Source organism: Rhinolophus ferrumequinum, chromosome 15 (assembly GCF_004115265.2).
Source record: "Rhinolophus ferrumequinum isolate MPI-CBG mRhiFer1 chromosome 15, mRhiFer1_v1.p, whole genome shotgun sequence".
In the NCBI taxonomy this organism is placed as follows: Eukaryota; Metazoa; Chordata; class Mammalia; order Chiroptera; family Rhinolophidae; genus Rhinolophus; species Rhinolophus ferrumequinum.
The window spans coordinates 49,547,224-49,556,343 of record NC_046298.1 but is presented as its reverse complement, the minus strand read 5'-3'; the positions used below and the strand labels follow the sequence as shown (position 1 = coordinate 49,556,343).

At 49.3% G+C, this 9,120-nt stretch overlaps 1 protein-coding gene across 15 annotated transcripts in view; it reads left to right on the top strand.

The window, feature by feature from the left end:
* Positions 1-799: 799 nt before the first annotated feature.
* Positions 800-9,120, top strand: part of PEG3 (paternally expressed 3) — a 30,767-nt gene continuing 22,446 nt past the window's right edge. For 3 of the 15 annotated variants that reach the window (XM_033127641.1, XM_033127640.1, XM_033127630.1), the window contains exons 1-2: positions 1,826-1,844; positions 5,166-5,250. The gene's annotated coding sequence lies outside the window, so the exon portion shown is untranslated. Of the gene's footprint in view, positions 1,040-1,825; positions 1,845-5,165; positions 5,251-7,155; positions 7,200-8,184; positions 8,341-9,120 lie in introns of those variants that run through there. The other 12 variants (XM_033127632.1, XM_033127625.1, XM_033127634.1 and 9 more) reach the window with 9 other exon arrangements.

The window sequence follows — 9,120 nt, the reverse complement described above, 5'->3', positions numbered from 1 at the left end:
ACACTTACCAGTTCATTTCTACAAACTTCATCACCTTGTGTGTTTCACTAACTCTATTGAGTCATCAGTCCTTATTAGTCTCCAACAGCTCTACTTCGTCATTGTCCCGAGTACACAGGATTTCCTCATGTCATCTGTCACTCTTGTTCTGTCCTACAAGGCACTGCCATGCGAGACTGCTTGTGTAGAACATCCCATGAACAGTACTTGTCCGGATTTCGGTTTAGTATTTCTTTAAAAGTCGGGTTGGAATTTTTCTCCCTCAGCCGTTTGTATTTTCCTGTGAATTGCCAGTTTCCTCCCCTTTTGCCCATTTTTTCTGGTTTGGTTTGTCTTTATATTACTGGTTTCCAAGAACTCTTCGTTTATTAACAAGTGAGCCCCGTGTCTTTTGTTTGTCCCAGGCAGAAAAGTCTCATCTCTCACTTTCTTATTTGTCTCTGGACTTCAACATACATGTTTTTTGCCCATCGGATTTTCATTTTTTAGACAAATGTATGTTTTTTCTTTTTCTTCTGAAGTTTTGCTTTTGGGAGTCGTTAGTGGGTGAGCCTTTTCTCCGTCTCACCCCCCTTTCTTTGTTTGGGGGTCGCACCCCCCCTTTTGCCAGACCCCTCTTTGGGGCCCCTGGCGTAGACTCAGTTGACGTCAACACCCCCGGTCCTGGCGCCAAGCCGTCGCCACGGCAACTGCAGCCTGATTGGCAGAGCTTGGGGGCATGGCGAGGTGGGCCCAGGGTGGGCAGTGTGGCTGCTGATTGGCCTGTGCCGGAGTCCCGCCTCTGCGGAGAGTTTCACAAGGAGTCGTGGGCAGAGGCTCGCTGCAGTAGCTCGGGAGCCGTGGAGAAAGAGGTTGGATTAGAGGAGCGGACATGTCCACCCTGGGCTGGTGGCGCCGCCGGGCGCCGGGGGTTGTGTGGGTACACTAGACAGCGCGCGGGCTGTACCTTGGCCGAGCTGTCGAGCCCGGGGCAGTGAAGTACGGTGAGGTGAGTCTGGCCGCATACCCATGCCTCGGTGTTAGGCGGAGCACGCTGCAGGTGAGGGACACTGACCGGCTGGTGGCTGGCCGTCGTCAGCTGGTGGGGATCCTCAGCTGGTTAGACACGAGTTGCCGCGCTTGCCGCAGTGGCGCCATCTTACATGGCCGGCCACCCTTTTGAGGTGGCCGCGGAGTCGGGGGGCTGCCGCGCCATCTTGCTGGCGTGGAGGTGGGGAACAGGGATGGGATTGTCGCGGCTGCCGCAGACTCATGTCACTGCTGGCCCGCCTGGGTGGGCGTCGAAGTAGAGGCCAGTTCCTAACGAGTGGAGTCGGTGCGGTTTGGTCTTGGGGTACCCCGCTTTCATGGGCTGGGTCTGGGGGCTGCAGAGCACTCTCCCCATCTCACAGGGTCCCTGATTGGCTAGGTACCCAATGGGCCGCCCTGCATCCTTGTCGTCTTTGGGGGTGTGGCTTGTTTTGCCGCAGTGGCGGTGGGAGGAGTTATGGGCTGCGAGGGGTGGTGCGGGGGGGGGCTTTCGCGCCTATAGGATATTTAATCTGGGCGGTCATGGGCTGGGTCTCCACCTACCCTGACGCCATCTTTGGTGTGGGTGGCTGAGGTTTGCTGCGCAGGCGCTGTCCTGATTGGTTTACTGGATTGGGGCAGGACCGAGGGGTGTCGTCACTGCGAGTCACTCGTCTAGACGAGCTCGTTAAGCCCCGCCTTGCCTCAGCGCCATCTTTGATGGAGGCGGTTGAGGTTTGCCGCGCAGGCAAGATCTTGGCTGGCTGACCGCAGGGGGCGGGGCCAAAGGCTGTGGTATCTGTGGTGGCCTGGTGTTCTTTGCAGTGATTGAGGCTGTGAGTCCTGCCTACCTTGCACTTTCTTTGGTGGGTGTGTGTCTGGCCGCAGAGGCTTGCAGTGTCAATGCTAACCTGACTTCTGAGATTGGGCCACGGCTAGTGACCAGATTTATCAGCCTGGTCCATGTAGCATCTGTTGAAGCCAGGCACTACGCCTGGAGTTTGCCATAACTTGCCACTGAGGAACTATTTGTCCTGAGAGACAGGGCTATAGGATGTCAGTGTACCTGCTCTTTCTCCTTGGCTAGGTCTGGGGGCTACAGAGGCTCACCCCTTCCCCTGTTGTCTTTCCAGGACTGTTTTCACTCTGAGATATGTCTGGCTCCATTTTTTGGCTGGGGGGTACTAGGGGACGGGGAGAAGCCAAGGTATATTATGCAGGCGCCATGTCGGCGGGGTTGAGGGATGGGACCACGGCTGGTCTTTGAGGACTGACAGTCCAGCAGGGCCCTGCCCATTCTGCTATATATGTTGGTCAGTAGGTGGCTGCCGACGCTTACTGCGTAGGTGCCGTAGTGAATGACAGTGGAGATGCAGGGGCGGGCCTGAGGGAGGGCTGCTGAGCACCGCCCATTCTAGCGCTAGTATGTTGGCCAACAGGTATCCGCTGAGACTTACTGCGCAGGTGCTATCTTGAATGACAACATGGCTGGCTACAAGGGGTGGGCCGCTCCAGCGCTAAGTTGGCCAACAGGTAGATGCAGATTTACTAAACAGGCGCCATTTTGAATAACGGCAGGGCTGGCTGCAGGGAGTGTGCCAAAGGGAGGGCTGCGTGTCCCACGTGACAGATGGGGTGTTAGTCCCATGCCGACTCGAGCGCTGTGTTGGCTGATGGGTGGCCGCTGAGGCTTAATATGCAGGTGTTATTATAAATGATGGTGGACCTTTAGAGGGGCGGGCCTGAGGGAGAGGCTGACGTATTTTGAGTGACTGATGGGTGCAGGGGTGTGTGCATTTCCCAGCCCATCTAGTGCTGTGTTTGTTGGCCAGCAGGTGGCAGATGAGGCTTACTGTGTAGACGCCATCTTGAATGACCGTGGAGCTGCAGGGCGTGGGCACAAGGGATGGGCTGTATTGTCTGAGTGACTATTGTGGTGGTACAGACCCCTGCGCACCTAAGCACTATATTGGCGGACAGGTGGCCGGTGAAACTTACTGCGAGGGCACCGTGATGAGTGACAGTGGAGCCGTGGGGGTGGGCCCGAGGGAGGTGCTGTGTAGCTCCGCCCTCTCCAGCACAGTATTGGCCAACAGGTGGCACCCGCGGCATACTGCGCAAGCGCCATCTTGAATGACAGCGGGGCCAGCTGCAGAGGGTGGACTCAAGGGAAGGGCTGCATTGTCCTGAGTGACTGATGGGGCTGAAGATCCTTACTTACCTAGCACTGTGTTTGTTGGTTGGTAGGGGGCCGCAGAGGCTTCCGCACAGGCAACATGTTGAATGGTGGCAGAGCTGCAAGGGGCAGCTCGGTAAGCCAAGGCTTACTGAGCCGGCGCCATTTTGAGTGACAGCAGGGCTGTGGGGGACGGGCTGAGGGGCTTTGGTATCTTGAGGGGCTGCGGGCATAGAGCCTGCCTCTGCAGCCTCTGCTGGCTACTGCGCAGTCGCCGATCTGGCCGGCCTGGTGCGCTTGCTGCAGTGTCGCCATCTTGGGCGGCCATGCAACGTGGCAGCCGGCGCTTTGTTTCCTGAGAGGGGAGCCAAAGCCAAATGTTGGGAAATGTGGGGACAAGGTTCAACTGTGCCATTCTGGGTAAATTAGGAGAAAACCAGGGATTCATAATTTAGAAATTTTAATAGACTGGGGAAGAGCAGGAACTTAAGTGATAAAACGGAGGAGGTGGGCTGTTGGGTATGTGATACGGGTTTGGAGGCTCTGAGGGAAGTTGAGGGTTTGCGCACAGTAGAAGGCCTGTGGGATAGGGAATTCAGAGCTGTAGGTGGTTATGGGAGGGGGCGTGGCGTGGGAAATGATGAGACGAGACCTTTCTCTAGGCAAATAGGGGCATAATTTGGAGTTGGACTCCCCAAATCCTGAGAGGTGGCCGGCCATCGGAGAGCTAGACAGGGCGGGGCTTCCTCCTAAAGGGCGGGGCCACACGTGGGAAGAGCAGCTTATACTGCTGTTGCTGCGTCCAGAGGACTGCTGAATTCACTTTCGCTATGTTTTTGGGGGAGAGGATGGTGGGGGAGGGGAGTTGGGGAGTTCTAGTCCTAGTTCCTTACAAGAAGCTTTAAATCCCTACCACTCTCTTGTCCTTTTGAACTAGGGAAAGTGACACAATGGGTTCCTACTTCCCAACTAGGGTGATGGGAGAGAGCTACTTAAGTATATATCTGCCAGTGACAGCATTAACATAAACCAGAGCCATAATCATGAAGGTACTTCCCCCAGGAGCCTCTGATTGAATGCATGCTCTGAGGCACAGTGGGACTTGAAATATGTAGTGTTAATCCACCGGGAGCATGTTGATAACCTCTAAAATATTACATAAGATTAAGTAATGATACCATTACCTAATAGTTAAAATAGCATTAAGGTCCTAATGTAAGCTTGTCCCTTTATATTATTTAAATGTACAGCAGAGAGTTAAATTTCTGGTCTTGCATCACTAGCTATGAAATGTCAGAGCTGGAGTTTTCAACTCACCTTTCTAAGGGTGAGGGGTATCACATTGTCTCCATGGAAAACATCAGTAGATAAAACTTTTTTCCAGATCGTTTTAGGTTGATCTATAATAGTTTGTTATGAGCTCTGAGATTGAGTTCTCTGAGCCACTCCTTTTCTGTGGAATGAGAGCTATAAAATCAATATCGTTGTGGTGAGGATTAACAGGATAAAAGTAAGGTGCTAAGCACTGTACATGGTATGTAATTAGCAGAACATAATTGTACCTAGACATTTTCCCCTCCAATTTGTAACCTGCAGCATGTGTCCCTTGCCTTTAGAGGGATGGCCAGTACCACGTAGATAATAAGTGGGAAATTGGGTTCTTGAATTGATTTAATCCAAAGCCCTGTGTCTTTACTATTGCTTTTGTTATAGAAGGTTCTAAGACACCCACAGATTGACTTGCACACCTGTTAACATAACTTCATTGAGAAAAGGCCATGATTACAGCCCAGGGTACAACAAGTGCCTCGGGGAGCAGTGCCCATGGCCCTTCTATCTTGCGAGGGAAAACTGTTCTTAGTCTCGCTTGATCTCTGCCACTGTATAAGATAAAAATACAGCTGTGGGGACATTTCCAGTCTGAGGAATATAGTAACTGTAAAGTAAATTTGGTGTCTCATATTTTCCTTTCCTTCCCTAGCTCTGCCTTCTTGACCTTCTACCCTTTGTTGAGACAACTGGCAAGAAGAGGGACTAGAACTAAACGCTTAGGTGGCTGAGTCCAGGTGAGCTGAATTCCTTTCTCACAGTGCCACACCCATCCTTGGAGTGAGCGCATCCTTCCTCATCCTGACACTTGTACTGCACACATGTTCCATATAGCCACACAAGCATCATTTGTGCTCTCTGAGAATGCACAGACTCTTCTAGTGGATTGTGTCTTTGCCAGAAATTTTCCTTGGCTTCATGCCATTCTTTTTGGTATCCTGACTCTTTTCCCAACACTCAGCTACTCCTTCAGGCCTACTCTTTCTCTCTTACTGGGTGATTAAGAAGCATGAGGGTCATCATTCGTCTATCAAACATGGCCCCAAGTGCGAAAGGAAGTGTTTCCCTCAAGCTAATATTGTCTATTGGTTAACGAAAGACATTCGAAAAAATAATTGTGTGACTCACGCCTTTGAAAGAGAACATTCATTGCACGTATTTAACTTGATCTGGGAGAGGCCATATAGGGTCTCCCTGAGAAAGTCAGGGACATTAAGGTTGAGCCCTGAAGGATGGTGGGTGATAATGTGTATGGGAAGAGTAGTTTTAAGGAGAGGGCACAGGGTTCCTAAAGGAACCAGCGAGAGGAGCCGAAAATTCAGCACGCCTAGACCAAAGGAAAGAAGGGGGTGTCATTTGTTTGAGGTGGGAAAAAGGTAAATGGGGACTGCATTGTGAAAGGCCTTGCAATCAATGGTAAGTATTTGGGTTTGATCTGAAGTAGTGGGAAGCCATTGAGGAATTTTAGCCATGGAAGTGACACGATAATCAGATTTGTATGTTTACAATATTATCTGACAAATTGGTAGTCACAAAATGGTTACGGGATGTGAAATACAGTATGGGGAATATAATCGGTTATGGTGTAAAAACTATGTATGCTTTCAGATTGGGATTGGACTTATTGGGGGGATAACTTCGTATCATATAAATGCCTAACTACTGTGCTGTACACCTGAAATTAATATAAAATAATATTAAATGTCAAATGTAAATATGTATAGGCACGGGATGTAAAGTACAGCATAGGGAATATAGTCCATGGTATTGGAATAGTTATCTATGTACAATGTCAGAGGTGTAGTAGACTTGGGGTTATCACTTTGTGAGGGGTGTAAATATCTGTGTTTGTACTGGAAAATAATAATAAAATTAAATAAAAAAAAATCTGGTTGCAGGGTTCAGAAGGGGAAGACAGTGCATGCAGGGAGACCTACCTCAGATCTGGGTGAGAGATAGTGGCTCAGGTTAGGGTCATGGCAGGGGGATAAGTGAAGTGGATGGATTTGAGAGCAGTATTGAGGACAGAGACTCAGGACTTGTACTCTTTGTTCATGGTTGGCTGGCTGATTCAGACCAGACTCGGTGGATCACATTACCCAGGGAAGTGAGCAAAATAGCCAAAGGTGGTTCATTCCATCAGCAAACATTGATACTGTGCCTGATCCGGGACAGGAACATGCTAGACTTTGAGTCTCCGAAAGTGAGTGATAGAATCCCTGGCCTCAGTGTCTACTGACTGAGAACCCCAGTTAAATGGAGAGTGAGAAATCATGCTTACTAAGATAGGTGGCTGTGCTGATGGTGCATTACCATCTGGAGAAAGGCTAACATGCTGTCCCAGATGGGCCCCTGGCCTCAGCAAATGCCACAAGCAAGTATCCAGTGTCTGGTGCTCAAGCCCATGGAGACTCAGAAACCATACTTCGCCTAAGGACTCATCTTATGTTGGTAGATCCACATTAATGAAGCTCAGGAGACTTAAAGTAAGCCATACTGACAATTTATGTTGAAAATGGTGTGACTGAAATGTGATATTCCTGTTCTCTCAAGTTTGGTGTATTGATCTAGGGTGGGAGATCACTACAGCAGGGACCCAAATACTCAAAAGTGTGTATGATCAGCACGTTCTCTCCCTGTAGGCAGACCTACATGGGAAACGAAACCATAATGAGAAGGTTGCTTGGTGAGTATGGAATCAGAACAAGAGGACAAACTTAAATAGCACTGGTCTGTAAGGTAGCTACCATCTGGTTGCAGTGAAACTCTTGCTGGGGTTAAAGTGATACCAGAAGCCTCCTAATCTACAGCCCCCACCCTCCCCAGTCTCCTTTCAAATTGGTCTCACTAGAGTCATCCACTCCTTCCTATAGACGTTTTAATGTTTTGAAGGCAGACCATGTGGTCTGCCTTTACATGCCTGCCCTCAAAAAAAAAACCCCAAAAAACTGATCAGTCAATTTTTGATATCAAAGTATGATCAGATAAGTCATACTGGCTCAGAAGATATTCTGTCTCTTTAAAGTAGCTTTATTCATCTACAACTATGTGGGGGCTGATCATAAAACTAAACTCTTAGATACTATCTCCTGTCTTTGGAAATTTGGGGGAAACCCCTCAAGAATGAACAATAAGGAAATCTTGCTGCATTGTGGTAAGTGCTAAGCGTAGTTGCAGAGCTAAGCCCAGGGTGATGTGGAGATTATCTGAGAAGAGCCACCTAACAGGCCAGAGGGTGGAGGTTGTGGCTGGTATGGTAGGGGTAGTGTTCATTTACTATTAGCTTACATTCGTATATAAGATTGTCACCCCAACAGCCCCTCTTGTCCATATATACCTATTCTTAGTTGATTGGATCATACTGCACACTGAAGCATAGAGCTGTGGTTTTCAAAGCACAGGAGAGCTTGTTGGGATGCCTTTTCCTAGGGAACCACAGACCTCCTAAATTGTGACACTTGGAAAGGCAGGTGCAGTTTTCGTAAGTCCCTCAGGTGACTTTTTGGCACCTCTAAGTTTGAGAACCACTACCCTAGAGGGAATTGAGCTGTAATGTGCACTTGTAGACTCAGAATTTGGGTGAACGCAGGCACAGACTGATTAGTCTGTGTGTTGAGTACCTAACCTGGGAGGTGAAGTAGGACTGGGGCTGGGCCAGCGTTTTCCTCCATGTGTGTGCTGAAGGAGAGAATGTCGGTCTGCAGAAAGAGGCAGGAGAATGGCGCAGATGAGGAGAGGAGACCGCACACCATGCTGTCCCTGAGAAACGAAGAAAGTAACTACGTTGGTTCCTGACTCAGGTTCTCAGTTCCAGCCCCTTTAATGAGGTAGGTAGCACAAGTGAGGGGCTGAGTCTAGGAACTTCATAGTGAGAGACCAAAGTAAGTAAGTTGAAACGGGGTTGAAGAAGGTCTCGCAACTGATGGGTTGTGGGGAGCCTGAGGTCAAACAGTGAGGTCACGGAATTTCTTTATCTCTCCTCACACGTTCTAGCCACATTTCCAGCTTCTGACACGTGTGCTTTAATTGAGTTCTTCCCAGTTCAGTGAAACATTTGACCATTTGATCCTCTGAGGCCAAAGAACCCCCATGTGTGGTGGGGATGCCTGAGGAATTCTATTTTTATTTGTTTCAGTTACATTGATTGTGAGACCCATGCTTTTGTTTTCTACTCATTTTTGTGAAATAGAAGTAAACTGGTATAAAACATTCAAATCATGTAAATACTGCTGCATAGAGCACAGTGGCAACGCTGTTCTCCAGCAGGCAGCAGCACCAACCTTAGACAGGTCAGCTCCTGCATGAAACTTCCTCTGCATACAGTGCATGCATTTCATGTTTGGAGGTCTAGTGTATTTAAGAACAGATCTTTGGAGCTGGGAGAAGAGCTAGAAACCCACAAGCCCCTGCCCTTGTGGAAAGTGAGGATTTACTACTGGTGCCCATCATTTGTCTCTCTGCTTCCCTTCCCTTGGAATTGGTGGCCTCTCTCGGCCCTTAAGACCACATTCAGGCCTGGTCCCTGTGTGTCCACACCCTTGTCCCCCACATGTGGTCAGACTTTTTAAAATCCTGCCCTTGGCTACTACTTGACTCACGCTAGGATT